This window comes from Coenobita brevimanus, chromosome 46 (genome assembly GCF_032717465.1).
Source record: "Coenobita brevimanus isolate Jiangsu-jjx chromosome 46, ASM3271746v2, whole genome shotgun sequence".
In the NCBI taxonomy this organism is placed as follows: Eukaryota; Metazoa; Arthropoda; class Malacostraca; order Decapoda; family Coenobitidae; genus Coenobita; species Coenobita brevimanus.
Window position 1 is genome coordinate 37014195 of NC_136999.1, and position 22715 is coordinate 37036909.

Sequence of the window (22715 nt, forward strand, 5' to 3'; positions counted from 1 at the left end):
AGAAGTGTGTGGTAATCATAGAGGCATTTGTCTTCTTAGTATAATAGGAAGAGTGTATGGTAGGATACTTTTTGACAGAGTTAGAGAAAGAACAGAGGAATTAGTTGGAGAAGAACAGAGAGGCTTTAGAAAGGGAAGAGGTTGTGTAGATCAGATATTCATTCTTAGATCTTTAGTGGAAAAGTTTCTAGAGAAGGGAAAGAAGTTGTATGCGGCTTTCATGGATTTGGAGAAAGCATATGACAGGGTGGATAGACAAGGACTGTGGAAAGTATTAAGAATATATGGAGTAGATGGAAAGTTGTTGAATGCTGTGAAGAGTATGTATGATGGTGCTAAGGCTGTAGTGCGTGTGGATTGTGAACTAAGTGAATTTTTCTCTTTGGAGGTTGGGTTGAAACAGCGATGTGTCATATCTCCATGGTTGTTCAACCTGTTCATGGATAGGGTAATAAAAGAGGTACAAGGTAGGGTAGTGGATGTTGGAGTGGCCCTGGTGAGAGAGGATAGTGTTTGGAAACTCCCCGTACTGTTGTTTGCAGATGATACTGTGTTGTTGAGTGAAGACGAAGGGGAGTTGCAAGGCTTGGTGGATGAGTTTGGGAGAGTGTGTAAGAAACAAAATCTAAAGGTGAATGTAGGGAAGAGTAAAGTGATGGTCTTTGAGAGAGGTGAAGTCAGTGAATGTACAGCGAGGTTGAATGGTGAGGAATTGGAAAATGTGAGTACGTTTAAGTACTTGGGTAGTGTGATGAGTAAGGATGGAGGTTTGGAGGGTGACGTGCTTGAAAGGGTACAGCAGGGAAGAAAGGTTGCTGGTTCTTTGAAAGCAGTGATAAGAAACAGGGAAGTGATCATGGAAGTGAAAAAGTTACTACATGACAGTATTGTGATTCCAACTCTAACGTATGGAGGTGAAGATTGGACGTTGTTGGAAGGACACAAGTCAAGAGTGAGAGCAGTGGAAATGAGTTATTTAAGAGGAGCCTGTGGAGTCACATGGAGAGACAGGCTGACGAATGAGGATTATAAAGGAGCGTTGTGGTGAGGATGTGGATGTTATAGGAAGCTTTATGAGGAACATATTGAGGTAGTTTGGCCATGTGGAGAGGATGGAGGGTGAAAGACTGACGAAGAGGGTGTATGTGAGTGAGGTGGACGGGGGAAGAGGGAGGGGGAGGCCGAGGATGAGATGGAGGGATGGGGTGGAGAGGTATATGAGAGAGGGGTGTGTAAGTTGGGAGCAGGGCAGTGAAATGGCAGGGGACAGGACGACGTGGAGGCGATTTTGTTTGTGGCCACCCCAAACGGGATTGAGGCGTCTGGCAATAGATAGACAGACATACGTATACACACACACACACACACACACACACACACACACACACACACACACACACACACACACACACACACACACACACACACACACACACACACACACACACACAAATTACAATGGTAAAAGAATAGTTACTACAAAAGAAACTTATAGTGACATATCTGAGATATGGTATAAATTACAGAAATATATATATATATATATATATATATATATATATATATATATATATATATATATATATATATATATATATATATATATATGGATGTGATAGGAAGCGTTATGAGGAACACACTGAGGTGGTTTGCCAATGTGGAGAGGATGGAGGGTGAAAGACTGACGAAGAGAGTGTATGTGAGTGAGGTGGAGGGGGGAAGAGGGAGGGGGAGGCCGAGGATGAGATGGAGGGTTGGAGTGGAGAGGTATATGAGAGAGAGGTGTGTGAGTTGGGAGCAGGGCAGTGAGATGGCGGGGGACAGGGCGACTTGGAGGCGATTTGTTTGTGGCCACCCCAAACGGGATTGAGGCGTCTGGCAATATATATATATAGATAGATAGATAGATATAGATAGATAGATAGATAGATATAGATATATGTTTGTGTGTGTGTGTGTGTGTGTGTGTGTGTGTGTGTGTGTATGTTATGGTGACATTATACATAATTATTTCCTACTTTCTTTTCTCTAACTCTGAAGCCTGTTGGGAGTCTTTTTGTTTCTTTCCTGTCTGAGTTAGTGTTTCAAGCTTTCTTTTTTTCCCTGTGTTTGTGATCTGTGCAGTTAGATAATTGTTTTCTCTGGAACAATAATTATTGAGAAGTGCATTAGTTGATGCTAGGATCTGGGTGCATCAGAAATCCTCTACTAATGTCATCAATGTAGTCATGACTTTCAGGCATATCATTCTCTTTGCTGTATGTAACCAAATCCTTGCAGTAATTACACTTCATTTTTTTAAATACAGCATAACAGCAGTATCCAGCAAAAAAAAACTATCACAGGCAACATCTTACACATTCCTATATCAGTCTCCGATACTGTTATACTGAATATCTCCACATTATTTAAGTTTAATTTCCTCTCCATGTCTTCCCAATTTGTGTCAAAATTCTTTAACACACCTCGCTGGTTATGGATAGGTAAACATCTCTCTAATACTGAAATATATATATATATATATATATATATATATATATATATATATATATATATATATATATATATATATATATATATATATATATATATATATATTTTTTTTTCACACTCAAAAATCTGCCTGATACAAATGTGGTAGTTTCCACCTGCTAGTTGTCGGTTTTGCCCAAATCTAGACTCGAGTTTGTCAGTCTGAAATTTAGCAGTCAGTATATAATGCATGTTAAGCTCAGATGTGCAGTACTTCGTTATTTCAGTTATAGCATGAGTGGTGTGTTTCAGTGCTGTAAAGGTTTCCCGTGTGAGTTTTCCTCCAATAGCTTCCATTTTGTCCCATACTTCTAACCAATTACTAAAGTGTTCAAGGAATTTTAGCTGTTCATCATCTCTGTCAGCAGTTAGTGGAGTTGCATACTTGGATTTCATCATAATACCTTTACATGGTGCATTAACATTCATAATTGTCCACCAGGTATAAATCAGCTTGATAAAATTTGCAACACTAGAGTAGAAATTTAAGGAATGTTTTTTACCAACAGTTAAAAGTGCTTGGATAACATATTCATTAAATATTTGCACAGCCAACTTTACATTTTGTCTCTCCAGATTTGTTGGAGAAATTGCTTTGAGTGAAAGTTTATAGGCATGTTTCAAAAGACTGTCTGCCTCTAATGTATAAAGTTGTTGTAATGTTTTAAATGGAGCCAATTCATTTTATGACTTGCGAAATAAATTCCATCAGAAGAAAATTCAGGACACCTCATGGTCTTCATGGCATCTTTTTGGTTAATCCAATTATACATTTCAGTAAGTGAACCGAGTCATAAATGAAAAAGAGAGGCCTTCTACTTTCTACTGGGTGGGAATAGACAATAAACAACATTGGTGGCTTAGCAAACAATGACAATGCCTTTCCATTTATGGCATTATTGTCAGTCACGACACAAATAACTTGGAAACCTATCTTCTCCAAACCAGTGATAACTTTTTAAAAAATATCATGCAAAATTTTAGCTTTCATGCATTTAGCTGTAAGAATATGAACAACATCCGTCAATTTTGACATGATACTGCTGACCATGAAAACAAAAGCACTTGTAGCAGCTTCAGCAGTATCAAATGCTGAGCCAACAATACTTCCACCAAAATAATCCAAATAAGGTTTTATGTGGATTTCATCTACCATCAGTGTTACTGTTTTGTCTGCTGACTGTAATGTTTTAAATTTGTTCTTGATATACAGGAGAAAATTACTGGTTCTTTGTTCTGAATCAGGCCCAAAAGTTTTTGACATGAAAATTCTCCTGATAGTAGAATAGCTTGGCAATATTAGATATTTGCTTTCTCTTAAGAGCCTGTATGCTGGTGGAGAACAGTTATAAAATAGGGAAGAAAATATTAAAAGTTCAGCTGAATAATCAAATTTGTTTAGAGTCATTAACTGCACACACAGGAACTTCAGTGTACTAAAATGCTTAAAAGATTCGGCTTTTATAACCGTCAGCAATGAAATGACTAAATGGATCAGAGCTGCTGTACTGCATGGCTTAGATGTTTATGTTCTCTTACATCAGTCTTTCGTAGCTTACTTAGCAAAAGGTCGAGGTCATTGATATCATTAATAACATCAGGAATCTTATAGTCTCCCAACTGATGTAACTCAACATCATTCATATAAATGTGAATGCCACAGTTTGCTGTAATTACTGGTGATCGTATTACGTTGGGATGTGGGGACTGAATTACTCTACTAATTAACAAAGATTCAACCTTGTTTACAACACTGCAGTAAGTGGTATCCAGAAAGTCCAGTTTCTCTCTCAGTTCACTTAAGCCGAAAAATTCCCTTGATTTTCGGTGATAATGATCTGTGCCAACGCTGTCTGGAGTGCCTTTTCTTCTTGGCGTTTTCTTCTCTCGTCTGGTGATTCTCTTGACGTAGCTGCTGCAGATAAGTATGAAGGACAGTTGGGAATAATAGAAGGGATGGCACCATCTCGAAGCCTGGGGATATTTGTCTTTGCTGTCAACCCTGTACCTGTTGTCTCATCGAAGAACGAGGTTTCACGTTGCAGATCCTCAGGTGTAAAGTGCAGTTCACATACCTGAAGTGAGTTGGCGTTGTCATATTGGGGTGGTATATTGGGATGTTATACTGGGCATGTTATACTGAGGTATTATATTGGGGTGGTATATGGTGGTATACTGGGGTGTAATATTGGTGGTATATTAGGGTGCAATATTGCGGGTATTATACTGGGGTGTAATATTGGGGCTGTTATATTGGTGGTATATTGGGGCTGTTATATTGGTGGTATATTGGGGCTGTTATATTGGTGGTATATTGGGGCTGTTATATTGGTGGTATATTGGGCTGTTATATTGGTGGTATATTGGGGCTGTTATATTGATGGTATATTGGGGCAGTTATATTGGTGGTATATTGCGATGTTATATTAGTGGTATATTGGGGCTGTTAAATTGGTGGTATATTGCGATATTATATTGGTGGTATACTGGGGCTGTTATATTGGTGGTATACTGCGATGTTATACTGGTGGTATATTGGGGCTGTTATATTGGTGGTATATCGGGGTGCTATATTGCTGGTATTACACTGGGGTGTTATATTGATGGTATATTGGGGTGTTACATTGGTGGTATATTGGGGCTGTTATATTGGGGTGCTATATTGCTGGTATTACATTGGGGTGTTATATTGGTGGTACATTGCGGTGTTATATTAGTGGTATATTGGAGCTGTTATATTGGTGGTATATTGCGATGTTATATTAGTGGTATACTAGGGCTGTTATATTGGTGGTATACTGCGATGTTATACTGGTGGTATATTGGGGCTGTTATATTGGTGGTATATCGGGGTGCTATATTGCTGGTATTACACTGGGATGTTATATTGGTGGTATATTGGGGTGTTACATTGGTGGTATATTGGGGTGCTATATTGCTGGTATTACATTGGGCTGTTATATTGGTGGTATATTGGGGCTGTTATATTGGGGTGCTATATTGCTGGTATTACATTGGGGTGTTATATTGGTGGTATATTGCGGTGTTACATTGGTGGTATATTGGGGCTGTTATATTGGTAGTATATTGGGGTGTTATACTGGAGTGTTACTGTATATTGGGGTGATATATTGACGGTATACTGGAGGTGTTATATTGGGCCTCTTATATACGAGGTGAACAAGGTAATGCAAATTTCGTTTGAATTCGATTCAGTTTCTTTATAGAGGAAAGCTGTGGAGATATGTAGGAAAAATGAAGGGTTATATTTTCCTCTCTTATCCAGCTCCAGCCACGTCTGTGTAATGGCTTTGGTCCTACACCCTAGCATGGCTAAGGCCTCATGTCTTATATTCAATACAATTACGATGACTTAAAGCTTCTCACTGTACACTCTACACTTTTCTGATAATACTGAATAGAAAATAATGTTGTACTTACCCTGCTGTTCCGATTTGGAGTGAACTGGTCGCGCTTAATGGCACGTAGCCACTTGGAGGCAAGTTCTTTATCTTGCGGGAAGGAAAATACACTTACTTTTGGTCCATTTTTATAATTTCCCTTACATCTGGGAACACAACACATGTAAGGCATTATTACCTTAATAAAACATACAAATAATGTAAATATCAATATATAATACAATGTTTTTCCGTTATTATTGTCATTGAACACACAGCGTGACCTCTCCCGACCATAGTTGACCCAACACTACCTAGACCTACCTACTAAGGACTTCAGGGGAGGGTCCAACTGTTTTTTTTAAATAACGTGTCAACAAAGCGTCGGACAAGGATTTAACTTTGGCAGTGCATGTTTGAGACCCCGACCTAATTTGTAAAATTATGCTTTTGTACCAAATGTGTATGATTAAGGCATTTATAGGAGTAAATGTAGGGTAAACTTAGCTAAAATCGTCAGAGGCATGTAGCGAGGCTAGCTTCGGTCACGATACAAGCCCCGCCCACAATTCGGAACGTGACGTAGGTGTGACGTAGTAGTAATCACCGACGCAAGTGGCATTTCTATCTTTCTAACCCCACCCCCACGTACTGTACTCTCTCTCTCTCTCTCTCTCTCTCTCTCTCTCACACACACACACACACACACACACACACACACAACTGCATTGCCTCGGACCCATAAAAAGATACCGGATGAGGGAGGATATTAGGGCAATGAGAGAGAGAGAGAGACAGACAGACAGACAGACAGAGAGTACAGTATGTGGGGGGGGGGAGTTAGAAAGATAGAAATGCCACTTGCGTCGGTGATTACAACTACGTCACACCTACGTCACGTTCCGAATTGTGGGCGGGGCTTGTATCGTGACCGAAGCTAGCCTCGCTACATGCCTCTGACGATTTTAGCTAAGTTTACCCTACATTTACTCTTATAAATGCCTTAATCATACACATTTGGTACAAAAGCATAATTTTACAAAGTAGGTCGGGGTCTCAAACATGCACTGCCAAAGTTAAATCCTTGTCCGACGCTTTGTTGAGACGTTATTTAAAAAAAAACAGTTGGACACTGCCCCTGAAATCCTGAGTAGTAGTACGTCACTGCTTACCGTCCCCCCCACCGACTAGACCATCTAATTTTAGAAGGCCTTGGCTACGCTAAGTAAAGCTTCCCTGGAAGTTTCCAGTGATTTCATCCATTGAAATAAGCCCTATGCCCTACTCTTATACCAAATAATCTATACAAAAAAGAAATAAGGTAATTGAGAGTGCCATACACCTGGAATTGGCTAATTATCACCTGACAGCACCTCACGTGCACTCGTTCACTAATTTTTGCTGTTTATTTCCCCTTGAAATATGCCGTATAATCTATTCTCGTAATAAAAATATATATAAGAAAAGAAGGGAGAAGCCTAAGTGATATTTACATTCACCTGGAACTACCTGATTATTGCAGGCCACCACACTGTATTCTATGCTAAGTAAATCTTCCCTGGAATTTTCCACTGATTTCATTCATTGAAATAAGCCCTGTGCCCTATTCTTGTACCCAATAATATATACATAAAAGAAATAAGGTAAGTGATAGTGCCATACACCTGGAATTGGCTAATTATCACCTGACAACACCTCACGTGCACTCATTTGCTAATTTTCGCTGTTTATTTCCCCTTGAAATATGCTGGATAATCTATTCTCGTAATAAAAATATATATAAGGAGGGAAGGGAGAAGCCTAAGTGATATTTATATTCACCTGGAACTACCTAATTTATTATGTATTGTCTAGATTTCCTGGCAATCATTTCATAGCTATATATTAGCAGGTGTCACAAGGCTGACGTTGGCAGTATTGCACTCCACTTAGGCAGGCCACCAGTATCAGTTTACTGTCATCTCTCAAGGTAAAAGTACGTCGGATTCACGCCTGTCAAATTCCGCTGCTTTTTAGCTCCATGCAGGGGGCCCTGTGACCTCTACCCCGTACTAACCCTCGTGTGGAAAGAGGTAAAGGGATGACAAATGATAGAGAGTGACTACGATCTTTCTGGTGAGTAAAACAGTGCAAGTGGAAATGTAAATAATGTGTAAACAGCATGTGAAAGCAATGAATGTAAATATAAGTGAACAGTGGAAAATAGCTTTATAAGTTACTGCAAGTGACAGTGCCTAACACAGTGTAAATAAAATAGAAATGTAAATAATGTAAATAAAATAGAGACTGTAAATAGAAATGTAAATCAGTAGTATTATAAGAATACGAGTATATATACTAGGAGTAATGAAAGTGAAAGTTTCACTCTAGCATGTATGAATACTATGAGTTATGAGAGTGAAGGTGAAAGTGACATCCACTCTCAACGCCAGTATACAGGACGAGAAAGTGAATGCTACGTATTTTACTGAAAGTGAAATTGAATGCCTACAGTGTCATTAAACTACTATTACTGAAGGAAACTAATGGATAAAGACTGTAGATATATATAAGTGTTATACAGTAATAGAATTATAAAGTGTGAGGAGTTTTACGAATAATAAATGACAGAACACCAACGGCGAACGATCGCAAGTGGGAAGGTCATACGCCCTCGTAATTTTCATTGCTTTCACAGTGTTTTTTTTGGGGGGAGTATGGATTCCAAACTATTTGAGATCATAGAATAGTGTTTCTAGTGATAATATCAGGCTGTGGTAATCATTTTACGGCTTGTCGGGTAGTGTAAAGTGATGACTTCGTTACCCAACTTCAAAGGTCTCCACAAGTCCTACGGCACTCGACGAAGGCTCAACAAACATCCCAGGAGAAAGCTGAAGATATGTGCCATATGCTTATATATTTTTAATATTCTAGGACTAATAACTGATTTTTGTCAAATATTTTTAGGGAGTCTGTCAGAGTGCGAATATGCCTGCGGGAGCCGCAAGTCAAAGCAAAACAAGCCCGTGGTTTAGGGGTTAATTAGATCAGGTTATTTAACTAATATACATAACATGGAGGTTCAGTTTGGACAAAATTATCTGTCCTATCATTCGCACACTTTCTTCTCCCTTCTCACTCCCCTTAATTTTCGTCTGTGAGTTACCGAGGTGTCAGAATTGTAAAAAGTCTTCACACTGTTTAGACTCTCGGTAATGAATCTTTAGGAGGCGTTTAAGCATGATTCTGAATAACAGTGGATGATGGACAAATGATGAAACCTATATATTTCATGATGAGGATATAAAGCCTTCGTACTTCTGTCCTAATTGTAAAGCTTATGTGCCCTAAAAAGCTAAAAGTAACTGGATAAATAAGTTGTAGGGAAATACAGCGTCGAATTACAAATCTATAAGTAAAGAATCTCTTTACAGAACATTATTACTCACACAGTTATACTGGTGAAGTCCCAAGCGCAATGACATGAAATATTATAGTGATACATAGCCTACACAAGATGTTCCATGTGCCTGGCCTTTACCTTCACACATAGATTACATCAACGTGTAATGAAATGACTAACACGTTTGAATACCTCAAGAGTATTGTTAATTCTGTCATAGACCTCCTGAATCCATGCAAGTAAATCCTTCCTCTCAACTGGATCCTCAGACACACAGATTTTCAACTGACCCCATATGAAGAAGTCAACTAGATTCAGATCCAGAGATGGTGCTGGATATGGAATGGGAGTCACGTGCTCAATACACTGTTCACGTTATTTAACATCTAAATAAATCTGCACTGTACAATTGCACTATTATGGGCTGATACTCCTTCATGCATTACCCACATTCTTCTGCGTGTAGCTAGAGGTACATTTTGTATATCTGGCAAACTGTACTAAAGAAATTACTGTTCTCTTAAAGGATAGCCATGGAGTACACGAGAACCTACAAACAATCCATTATCCCATTTATTATCCCACACAATCCTAGCAGTTCTATGTTGATATCCTGTACACCTCGGCACATGCGGGTTTTCCTCGTCCCAGAAAAGCTTATTATGCGAGTTAAAGCTGCCTGTCGTGCTGAAAGTGGCTTCAACATTATACAGTCCAAAAAAGAGTATCACGCAGCGAGGGTGCGATGAAATCCTAAATGATTAATACTCGAACAGCTCGTGATAGTCTAAGGTAATTAATCTGTTATCAGCTAAATGTACTTATGATAACAGTACAAAATGGTAAGTGTCAAGCAGGCGATATAAATGGAATCCTTATGAAACCAAGCTTATGTACATGAAATAGTTGAATCTGTGTTCTTGGAATAGCCATCGTGTGTAGCATCAGAACGTTTCGCGTGTACTCATAATGTTCACACATGCCTTTGTAAAAAAGCGGATTTTACATTACAGTACTAGGAACATCACCATTGTGAGATACCCGATTTATGAACAACTAATAGAATTTTAGTCGTCTTAGACGAGCAACAGGCTTTTTTTTTTATGCAAGGATGAAGGAACCAAAGGCATGGAGCCGTTCCCTCCAAGAAAAAAACAAGAACATTACAACAGAGAGCTATGTTCAATATCCGTTCATTTCGAAATATCTGGACACACGCTGCGTTTGAAAGACTGGAGATCATAGGAAGTAGGAAATATAAACAGAGGGAGACAGTTCCAGAGTTGACCTGTTCCATAAATGAAGGACTGGGAATAACGGATAATGCTTGCATTAGAGAATTAGACAGATAAGGAATTAGAGTTTGATGCTAGACGGGTGCTACTCACTCGTCGTAGTGGTGGAGGGGTGCAAACAGATAGTTCAGAGGAGCAGTGACCATTGGAATAGCGATAGAAAAGAGATAAAATTGCAACAGTGTGGCGAAGAGACAGAGGTTGAAGAGAGTCAGTACGAGGAGGACAGTTAATGAGACTAAAAGCCTTTGACTCCACCTTGTTGAGAAATGCTGTATGGGGAGCCTTGTCACTCAAGAGAGTTGTACTTTAAACAGGGGCGAATAAAACCCGTGTATAAAGTCAACAACTGTGCAGGGGTAAAGAAGGTATGGAGACGGCTTAATACACCTAATCTCTTGCAAGCAGATTTTACAAGGGATGTAATGTGATCTTTTTCAAGATAAATCCTGAGAGAACGAAACCCCAGGTATGTTTAGAGATGCTGGAGGATTGAGATGGATACTATTAATATTATTGGGTTCTCCTGCAGAACATTCTGAGGGTTTGATAGATGTATATACTGAGCTTTTGACGCATTAAAAACAAGATTACTATTACGCCAGTCAGGGATATGAGCCAAATCAGACATTAGGTGTTCCATAGCCTCGTTCCTTGTTTGTTGAAGTAACTGCTGAAAACTCTATACCCTTCAAAAATGATATTGATAGAGTGACTTCTCTTGTTATATCCTCCAGACTGGTGAGTGACTAAGCCCTGATTTATTTACAGTTACAGGAACACTAGTCATAGGATAAGCTCCAGCAGCCTCCAAAACATCTACTTCTCTTTCTCTAGTGTATGAGTAAGCCATGGTCTCTTTTGCCCCTTCTGTCAATGGCAGGATTATTTCCCAAGCTAGACCTCATCAGATCATAGCCTTGAGAGGGTCACAGGAGAGCGCTACTCCTCCTATACTCCTTTCGCAGCAAGAAGTCCGTTCAGGGTGTGGCAGAAGTTAGAATTTCCCCGAGTGCGACGTTGCCAATTTGATCACCAATTATCGGATTATCACTCTGTCTCCCTACCTACCCCATCCCACCTGTTTCTCTCTCTCTCTCTCTCTCTCTCTCTCTCTCTATATATATATATATATATATATATATATATATATATATATATATATATATATATATTGTATATATTTATTATTTATTTTCAACATTTTTTCCACACCACCTATGAGGTAAAAGTCTAGGCGCGTTTTATTTTTAAGAGGTTTCTCCTGTAGGCCTAATCCTCTCTCTGATCTTTAATCATAATCTTCTTCGTCATCAGAACTTTCTGTTATATTGACGATGAATGACTCTACGAAATGTTCAGCTGCTATGTCTTGTTGTGCATCTTCATCTTGTACTTGTTCGGCATGTCGCACTACTTCCATCCAACTTTGTGGTGTGATAAGACTCAGAGCCTCTTTGACAAGAACTTTAAGGTTAGCCATTTTAAAGGTGTTCTTCTTGGCTCTATGAGTCTTCACCTGAACCCAAATGAGCTCAATCGGGTTATATTAACAGTGGTATGGTGGTAATCTCAAAACCCGATGCCCTGCTTCTTCCGCAATCTTGTCGATTATGTAGGTTGTGGTGATATCCAACTTCTTGGCAAGCTCATGCAGCTCTGCTTTAGATAAGTTATCTTGGGGCTGCACTCCCTTTTTTATCAGCCAGTCCCACAAGTCCGATTTTCTCCATGATGAAGTAGGAATTTTTTCAAGCTTGACAGAATGATAGGAAGCGTTATCCATCACGATTACCGAGTTTGGTGAAATGTTTGGAAGCAACTGATTCCTGAACCATTCCTCAAAAAGTGTTGAGTTCATCTGGTTATGATAATCCCCGTCGTTTTTGGCTTGGAACACTAACTCAGCGTTGTCTACAAAGCTGGTGGGAGTTGTGGGACCTTCCATCCTGGGTGGTGGCTAGACAAGGAGTGGAACTGGGTCCCTCGCCGACCTCGGCGTGGCAACATGGGAAAAAAGCGCTGCCACGTGTCATAGAATTCATTCAAATCGTTGTTATAATTCTAAAAAGTGATACTCAATGTACTAAATAGCTTCCTTTACTATATACAGAATATAAAAAACAATTTCAAATAGCACATAGATGGGAAATAAGAGAGAGAGAGACATGTACTACAGTTGATTTGGCAGTTTCGTTAGAGGTGATTCACCAGGTGGGCCCCACCCTGAACAGACTTCTTGCAGTGAAAGGACTACAGCACAGCAGCCACCGGGTGGGGCGCCAACTCGCAACTTCACGATTACGAGCCCAACACCCTACCACTGAGCTACCGCACTCCCCATCAGTGGCAGGAAAAGTTGTGCAATGTGAATGAATTCGCGTAGGAAAACGTGCTGCATACTCTCGCTGTTCTTCACGACCATTACCACGTGTGGCACCAAACGACAGATGCAGATTAGCCTGGTCTGGGAAGGTGAATCCCTCCATCCTGTGTACCTGCAGTATTTGAGTAAATGAAGAGTTTGGCGGTTTGCAACAACCAAGGCAACATGCCACATACATTCCTAGAATTAACTAACATATGAAATGGCAATTGATGACGTGTAGGAATTTGTGTTCATATGCCAGTGATGTCATTCGGAAAAGTAAAAAACAAAAATAAATCACCACACTGTGCTTTTAGGGAATGTGTTTTATTGATAAACAATAATAAGGGTGACATCGAGGATACTGACTTAATGCATGCTAGGTTATTATTAAGCTTACACTTCACATGATTAACCAACATAATCATGGGAAGTTGCATTAAAAATGCTTTTGATACGAAACATACTTATTTCCATAATTAGCTAAGTCTGTTCAATACAGTCGACATACCAACGAACAGACTGAGCCTGTATGAACCTGCCTTAATGTTTTCTTGTTACATGTCGACTCCTATTGGTGTAAAAGGATGGCATTCGAAGCTTTAAAATTTGTAGACATTACGACTATACATCGGTAGTAACTGAATCTCCAGTCATGACGGGAAAGTTATCAACATTCATATTATACTTTTTTTTTTCTCATCGTCCGTTATTGTTTTTACCACATTATGAACCAAAATTTTTATATGGTTATCCTAAACCGAAATGGTAGGCTTCGGTTCTGGTGCACCCGATTCTCAAAACGCACGCACCGAAACACTGCAGTCTCTCCTTGGACCTTGGTACTACCAAGGAATTGAGTTGCTTTCACACGAACTGTTTCTGCCGCGGCAGTATTACCTACTCGTTTGGATGTGTGACTTTGGTCAGCCCTTCACACGGGTGGTTTTAGCCGCTGCGAATAGGTCTACTAGTGTCTCTTCATGATGGAGGACGTGAGGAAGAGAGCTACAGTATGTGTGTATATTTAATGAGCAAGGTCATGAAAAAAAAAAAAAAAAACTGAAAATTCTGGATCCATCCCTTGAACAGTAGACTCCTCGCGGAGCATTTTACACTCTGTATGAGGACCTGAAAGCTGATAATGCCATGACACAGTTCTGCAATTTGAAGTCATGAGTTCATAAAAGATATAGCTGCTCACTCACATAACTCACAGTAGATTTCTGGAAGAAGGCTCTACTGAACTGTTGCTCCAGCTCAAAAGCCTCTAAATCATGGTGGCTGTGTGAGGTGGTTATACGTGCCTTATAATTGTATATAAATTCTTGACCCTGCCAGAACTTGTCAAGTCTTCTTTCAAATTGGTTTACTGATGTAGCGCTGATGTCCCACGATGGTAAATTATTCTAATTATTTGGTACTCGCAGAGGAATTCATCCTGAGGTTTGTCCTACCTCTCCTCTTGCCCACCCTCCATTCATGTCCTCTTGTCGTTGTTCTATCGCTTCTCATGGTAAACAGGCGTCCACTACACTCCTCATCATATATACTCATAATGATCTTAAAAGCCTCAATTAAATCACCTCTTCCTCTTCTGTAAGCCAAAGCTGGTAATTAATGTTTCCCTAATCTTTCCTCATTAGGTAGATTCTTAAATCCTGGTGTTAACCGTGTTGCTCTTCTTTGTACTCTTTCTATCGATTCTGTGTTTTTCATAAGATATGGATTCCAAACCTGATTCACGTATTCTAGATTTGGTCTTGCCAGTGCCACATATAAATTTCTAAAGTTTACGGGATCCAAAGCTGAAAAGGATCGTCGTATAAGACCCATAATCTTATTAGTCTTGTTGATTTTCTCTATTATATTGTCTGAAAATTTCAGCTTGTTGTCAATTACTACTATATCTTTCTCCACTGTAGTTCTCCTTAGTTCATTATCAGTCCTGTATATGTAATCATCAACATTCGTGTTACAATTTCGCATTGACTTGCACTTATCTGAATGGAAGCTTAGTAGCCATTTCTCAGTTCATTGATGCATATTTGTTAGGTCTTTCTGCAAGTTATGGCAATCCTCTTTGTTGTCAACAATTTCGAATATTTGGTATCATCACCATATAGGTATATGTTACTGCCATGGGTTGCGCATTCTGGGAAATCATTAATATATACAACAAAAAGCAGAGGACCCAGTACTGATCTTTGGGGCATGCCACTTTTAACTCCCATCCAAGGTGTCTCTTCTCCATTAACTATCACTCTCTGCTTCCTCCCTGTTAAGAAATTTCCAATCAACGTCCTTAATTGTCCTTCAGTGCCACAGCTAGATAACTTGCTCATTAATCTCCATTGTGGAACCCGATCAAGTCTTGCAAAAATCGCAGTACACCACATCTATAGCCTAGCTTTGGTCTAATGCCTCTGTCCATTCATCTATTACTTTTATCAGCTGTAGAACAGAATGCCCAGATATAAATACATACCGCTTGGTACTGAATAGGATATTGACTTTCATATGTTCAGTTATATCCTCCCTAATGTTGGCTTCCAGGATTTTACAAACAATGCTAGTCAAGCTCACTGATCTAGAATTAACGGGGTCTCGTGGATCACCTTTTTTATGTATAGCCGTAATATGGGTATTTTTCCAATCCTCTGGAATTTGTCCAGTAGCCAGCGAATAATTAAACAGTATAGCAAGTGGTAATGCCAAAACCTCTGCTGCTTCTTCAATATCCTCGGATGATTAATATCAGTGTTAGTATTTGCCAAGAAGTTGCTAACCAGGTGGAATCCATCAAAGGAAAAATACTTGATGAAGTTAAGGAAGAAATGAGTCATGAAGTGAAAGAAAGTATTAAGAGTGAACTCGCAGGTGTTAAGAATTATTTGTCTCGCACCTATAGAGATGTGGCACAAGAGGAAGCAAAAAAATTAAGTGTTCATCAAGCACAACCCCTGGAAGTCGGAAAAGATGTAACTCAGCTGGTTCAGAATAGGATGGATCGAGTGAATAATTAAGTATTGTTCAACATACCAAAGCAGGTGAAGGAAGGTATGAACTTACAAATAAGAAGTGAGAAAATTGAGCATGATAAGATGGTACAGTATTTATTGAAATATCCAAAGAAATGAATTTGTCATGTTTTGAGAGTAACATCATTGAAATAAGAAGGATTGGGTGATACACTGAACCCAATGTGATGGACGAGAAACAGCCTAGGCCCATGCTGGTGATTGTTCAGAGAGGCCTAGAAAATAGAATAATGTCAAGGGGATATAAGTTGAAAACTGCCAAGAATTCAGCGCATCAGAAAGTGAGCATTACACATGACATGACGAGAGATGAAAGAAAGATTGGTGCAAATCTAAGAAAGGAAGCAAGGGATAAGAATGGGGCGGAAAGGAATTCGGGAATTTATGTAGTTCAAGGAGATCCATGGAACCGCTATATCTTGAAGGTGAGGAGGAGGGAATCGGGAGAGGCACCTCAGGATCGGGATAGCAAAGGAGGAGTTAGCACTCATTAAGAAATGAAAGTAATAATGTCACTAGATGTAATAATATCACAGTTATGTTTAGTAATTTAGATATACTTTCTGTAGATAAGCTAAATGAACTAAAAATTAGGATTATATGGATTTTTCTCCACATGTGATTGCCTTTCAGGAGGTAAAAGCTAAGAATTTTAGAGTTGAGAGATTATTAGTAGAATTTCACATTGAAGGATATGAAATGCATGATAAAAATCTTTCACGGAGTGATGAAGGAAGAGGGCTGCTATTCTCAGTACAACAAGGAATCTTTTATGCCTCTGTTGTGTTTGAGAAAAGTTTTTGTGAATATATTGCTGTTAAAATGAAAAGCAACAATGGTGATATGCTTACTGTATCAATATATAGAAGCCCAAATAGTGACACAGTGAACAATGGTAATCTTCTGGAGCTTATGCATGAAATCAGCAACTATAAAGGTGCTAGAAACATAGTTTTGATAGGAGATTTTAATGTGCTGCGAATGTATTTGGAGAATTGTGCTGTATCAGTTAATTGGGAAACTTTTTATCATGAACTAGTTGAAAAAGTAAGGGACTTTACACAGCTTGTTCAGGACATAACAAGGTTTAGAGGTAATGTACAAGGAAGTATTTTAGATCCTATATTTACTGATGATGAGTGTTTTGTGGATAATATAAAAATAACAAGTCCATTGGGAAGGAGTGATCACAGATGTATTCTGTTTAAGATTGTCCCCCCCTGTGGCGGGGGGGATACAATCTGGCACAAACGGGTGGTACTAAAACTCTGCGGCCAGGTTGTTAGGAAGAATACTGCCACAGTATTCCCTGCGTGTCGTAAAAGGCGACTAAAAGGAGAGGGGTGAAGGGACTAGGAACCCCTACCTCGTTTTTTTTAGTTTCTGAAAAGAGACAGGCCAGAGCAAGGGATGGGAAATTGACTTATCTCGTACTGTGAAGATTGGGTCTATGAATGTGTGTGGATGTAGTACGATTCAGGCTATAAGGGAGAAGATTGGGAGAATGTTTGTGAGAAGAAAGTTGGATGTGTTAGCTTTGAGTGAAACGAAGATGAAGGGGAAATCTGAGTCTGAGTTTGGAAGTGTGAATGGTAGATTGTCAGGCGTTGATAGAGGAAGGGCAAGAGAAGGTATGACCTTGTTAGTGAGTCCAGAAGTACAGCAGTGTGTCATTCAATGGAAGGAGGTGTCATCGAGACTGATGTGCGTGAAAGCGAAATTTGAACATGAGTTGTGGGGGTTTGTGAGTGTATATGGGCCTGGTAATGTGAGGGATGACGAAGAGAGGGAGTCTTTCTGGAATGATGTTGATGAGTGTAATGATGTTGATGAGTGTCTGCAGAGTTTTGGAGCAAATGTGCATGTAGTAATGGGAGATCTGAATGCTAGAGTGGAAAACGTAGCAGTTGAAGGTGTAGTTGGTATGCATGGTGTGCCTGGGAGAAATGAAAATGGGGAACGAATGATAGGGATGTGCGTTGAGCGAGAGATGGTGATTGGAAATACCTTGTTTGAGAAGAATGATATTTATAAGTATACATGGGTGAGACAGGAGAGAGGAAGGGTTATTGACAGAGCACTGATGGACTATGTGGTTGTGTCCAGGAATGTAATAGGAAGATATTTTTTTTTTTAATAACAGAACAGAGGAAGGAAAAACAAATGAATAAAAAATAATAATCCATACACCAGATTACTGATGTCCTCTGTTCATAAAAAATTTGTAACAGTTAGACTTGAGCAGCTGTAAGTTGAAGATTGGAGGGAAACAACTCTAGGGAAGCGAGTTCCAGAGAGATCCAGTTCGGGGAATGAAAGAATTCTGATAGGCAGAAGCTCTGTAATATGGCTGAGTGACATGCCAGTCATGAGTGCTACCAGATGCCCCTGTAGCACGAGGGAAGACATGGAGACGTGGCACCATGGACGCAACTTCGTCTGAGCATTTGTCATAAAAATATCTAAAACAATACAAGGGAGGAAATATTCCTTCTTACTTGTAGGGGAGGTAGTTTATTTGTAATGGCAGGGTTGTTAATAATTAAAACAGTTTTGTTCTGAATTTTGTAAAGTTGTTTTAATGCAACCTCTCCACATCCATTCGACAAGGGTGAGCAATGATCAAGCTGAGAGCGCCCATGACCCTTATAAATTATAGCTAACTGCCCATCAGCAAAGAAATTACGGACTCTGTACAATAATCCAAGTTTCTTTGAGGCGGTTTTAGCAAGTGATCTAACATGAGAGGTCCAGCTGAGGGCATTGTTAAATGAGACGCCGAGAATTTCAGTACTTTTGGAGATAGAAATATTAGTAGCACTGAAGGTAATATACGAATCTGGCAGTATCTGTCTATTAGTAAATTGTATAGACAGTATATATTTAGTTTTACTAGCATTAAATGAGACAAGGTTGTTTTGACCCCATTTACTGATCGTAGATAGGTCTTTATTTATGGAGATGGCTTAACTGAGTTGAAAGTTGGAGATATCAGACTTTGTAAATGGATGTCTGAGTGTGAATGAACTATTTAGTGTTGAGTCATCTGCATATGAGTGGATGGGATTGTGGGTGACAGATAAGACATCATTAAGATGAACCAGGAACAGGGTAGGTGCCAGAATTGATCCCTGTGGCACGCTGGCGTCAGTTGAGTGGAAATTGGAATATACATCACCTACTTTTACCCTTATTTTCCTGTCACTGAGATGTAAGGAAATCAAAGGAACAAAAGACGTTAGTCCATAGCAAAGGAGTTTGGACAGCGGTGAACGGTGCCATACTCTGTCAAAAGCTTTAGAAATATCAAAATTGTTGGATGTAAGAGTTCTGAGAGGGGAGGGTGGAGGTATTTTTGACCACTACCTGGTGGAGGGAAAGTTAAGAGTAGGTAAGAGATGGGTAAGAGCTAGGAGATTTAGGTGTGGCGGGGAGGTTTTGAAAGTGAGTGAGTTGTATAAAAGAGAGAAAATGATACAGTATCAGTAGAAATTGAAGGATGAGTGGAAAACAGTGAGAGATCAGGAAAATGGCAGTGTGGAGGAGGAATGGCAGCTGTTTAAGAGTGCCGTGGTGGGGCATGCTGAAAAGGTGTGTGGTGTGGGATGAGTGGGTTGTGGTGTAAGAAAAGGAAGTGAATGGTGGTGCGAGGAGGTAAGTATGGCTGTGGCTGAGTAGAGACGTGCATATGAAGTGTGGCTGGAGAGGAAGGATGAGGTGTCATATGAGAGGTATAAGGAAAAAAAGAGGAATAGCGCGAGAAGGGCTATGCTTGATGCTAAAAGTGGCAGCAGATGAGAGGTGGGGTAGGTGGTTGACTGAGAATATTCAACAGAATAAGAAAATGTTTTGGAAGGAGGTGAAAAGAGTGCAAAAGGGAGAGTCTAGGAAGGAAGAGCAAGTAAAAGCAGAGGATGGAAGGATTCTAAGTGAGATGGACATGGTAAGGAAGTGATGGGTGGATTATTTTGAAAGATTCTTAAACATAGAGGAGGAAAGGGAGGCTGAGATTGTGGTGGATGGAAGGGTGCAAGGAATAAATGTGTTGGGAGAGTTGAATGATTCTTTGATCATGAAGGAGGAAGTGCAGGAGGCAGTAAAGGAGATGAAAACATGGAAAGCTGCAGGTATGGATGGGTATAGTGTGGAATGCCTAAAACGTGGTGGAACAACTATTGTTGACTGTTTAGTAAGATTGTTGAATGTGTGCTTTGTGAAAGGTATGGTGCCAATTGACTGGGTAAGTGCTTGTGTGGTCCCGTTGTATAAAGGTAAGGGTGATAAGTATAAATATACTAGCTTTAGGGGTATAAATCTGTTGAGTGTTGTAGGTAAGGTGTATGGTAGTGTTGATTAAGAGACTTAGAGAGGGTACAGAAGGAGTGATTGGTGATGACCAGTGTGGCTTTAGGAGAGGGAGGGGATGCGTGGATCAGGTGTTTGCTGTGAGACAGGTGTGTGAGAAGTATTTAGCAAAAGGCAACGATGTGTTTTGGGCGTATATGGATTTAGAGAAAGAGTATGATTGAATTCATAGGGAGGTTTTGTGGACTGCTTTAACCCATTGGATCCCAGGGGTGCTGAGCAGGGCATTGCACTGGGAGGGCACTAAGCATATCGCCCTCCGCCTGTCGGCTCTTAGTCGCGAAGCTCATAGGTCCCTACCGGGAGGTTCCCTACTTTATGAAGACTTTAAAAATCCCAGTTCTGTCCAGTACTCTGGACACTGGGCTCCAATGGGTTAAGATGGTATGGACTTGATGGTAGGTTACTAAAAGGAGTGAAAAGTTTTTATGTAAATAGTAGTGCATGTGTAAGACTGTGAAATACTGTGAGTGACTGGTTTCCCGTGAGAGTGGGGCTGCGGCAGGGATGTGTGATGTCGCCCTAGTTGGTCAATATTTATATGGATGGTGTTGTAAGGGAGGTGAATGCAAGAGTGCTAGGTGAAGGTCTGATTCTGGAGAATGTTGATGGTAGAGAGTGGAATCTGAAGCAGCTGCTGTTTGCAGATGATACTGCACTAGTGGCTGATTCATAGGAGAGACTGAGACAGTTGGTAGAGGAGTTTGGAAGGGTGTGTGAAAGGAAACTGAAAGTAAATGAGAATACTAGTAAAGTGATGTAATGTACAAGGTTGGTAGATGGTAGAAGGATGAATATAGTTTTGAATGGTGATGTGCTTGAGGAGGTAGAGTGTTTTAAATATTTAGGGTCACATGTTGCTGTGTATGGAAGAATAGATGCAAAAGTGAAGTTTAGGATGAATGAAGTAGGAAAGATGCTGGGAGGATGGAAGTAAAGAGAAGGTTGTATGAGGGTGTTGTGGTACCAACTGCTTTATATGGGCTGAAACATGGAATATGGGTGTAGCAGAGAGGAAAAGTTTGAATGTAATGGAGATGAGGTGTCTGAGGAGTACGTGTGGTGTGGCACATATGGATCGAGTGAGAAATGATGAAGTACGAAGGAGAACTGGAGTTGTTCGGGAGATTGCTGATCAAGTTGAGCAGAGGGTGTTGCGATGGTTTGAGCATATCGAGAGAATGGATAATGAGCGACTGGTGAAAAAGATAACTAGATCTGATGTGAGAGGTGTAAGGCTGAGAGGAAGACCACGAATAGGATGGATGGACAGTGTGAAGAGAGCGTTTATTGATAGAGCGATGTCTGTTGAGCAAGGAAGAGTGGCTGTGCATGATAGAAATGAATGGCGAGAAATTGTGAATGAATAAATAATGACGCAGCCCTGAAGGGATATTCTCCCACATATGTCTGATCATCTGATCAGGTCAGGTGCAGGTAAGGGGATGGGTCTATTATATTGTGGCAGGGGTAAACCAGCGCTGCTGTCGGGCCCTGCTGCGGATGTCACTAATTTACACTGCGAAATTGACCCTTGAGCGGTGTGGTGCAGTGAGGATCTGTCCCTTCTCCCCTTTGGGGGTAAGATGCAAATGAGTGTGTTTGAGTGGACGAGTAAATTGGCAGTGTGTCGTCCTGTCTCGGCTACCTCCCTTTTCTTGGGGGAAGTAGTCTAGGTATATGGATAGATAGATAGATAGTAAAACAGTATGCGAGAGAATGTGAGAATGCTAGATATCTTTATGAGAAAGGAAATTATGAAGAACAGAACAGAAACTTGAATATAAATTGGACAGAATATTTAGATACACACAACATGGATGAGACGTGGAAAAGATTTCTATACAATTTTCAAGAGGCAGTCAGTGAATGCATACCATGCAGAGAATTTAAAGGTACATAGGAAGCTAACAAACAGCGACTTACCCATCAGTGGAAAACTATGGAAAAAGATAAAAAGAAAACAAAGGTTAAGGGAAAGGCTGAAGAAAATGAGAAAGGACAATAGAGATACGGATAGAGAATATGGTGAAGTGCAACTGGAGTATAAGTGAACGAATAATCAGGTGAGGAAGGAAACTAGAAAAGAGATGTAGAATAAAGAAACATAGCAAGGAACGTTTAGGAAACCCCAAAAATATTTTGGAAGTAGGTCCAGTCCAGGACAAAACATATGCATAACTGACCTATATATTATTGAGGAGAAGAAGGACAAAACTAGCAACCACAAGGAAATGGCAGATATTTTGGCCAAATACTTTAGCAGTGTCTTTACAAGAGGTGCAGTGCATTCATTAACTCTCCTCCTCTTACTGACTCCCTTCAACC

General features: G+C 40.0%; 1 pseudogene; it reads right to left on the minus strand.

Moving 5' to 3' along the window:
- Positions 1-11904: 11904 nt before the first annotated feature.
- LOC145398776 (uncharacterized) lies at positions 11905-12474 on the minus strand (annotated as a pseudogene).
- Between the last annotated feature and the right edge of the window lie 10241 nt (positions 12475-22715).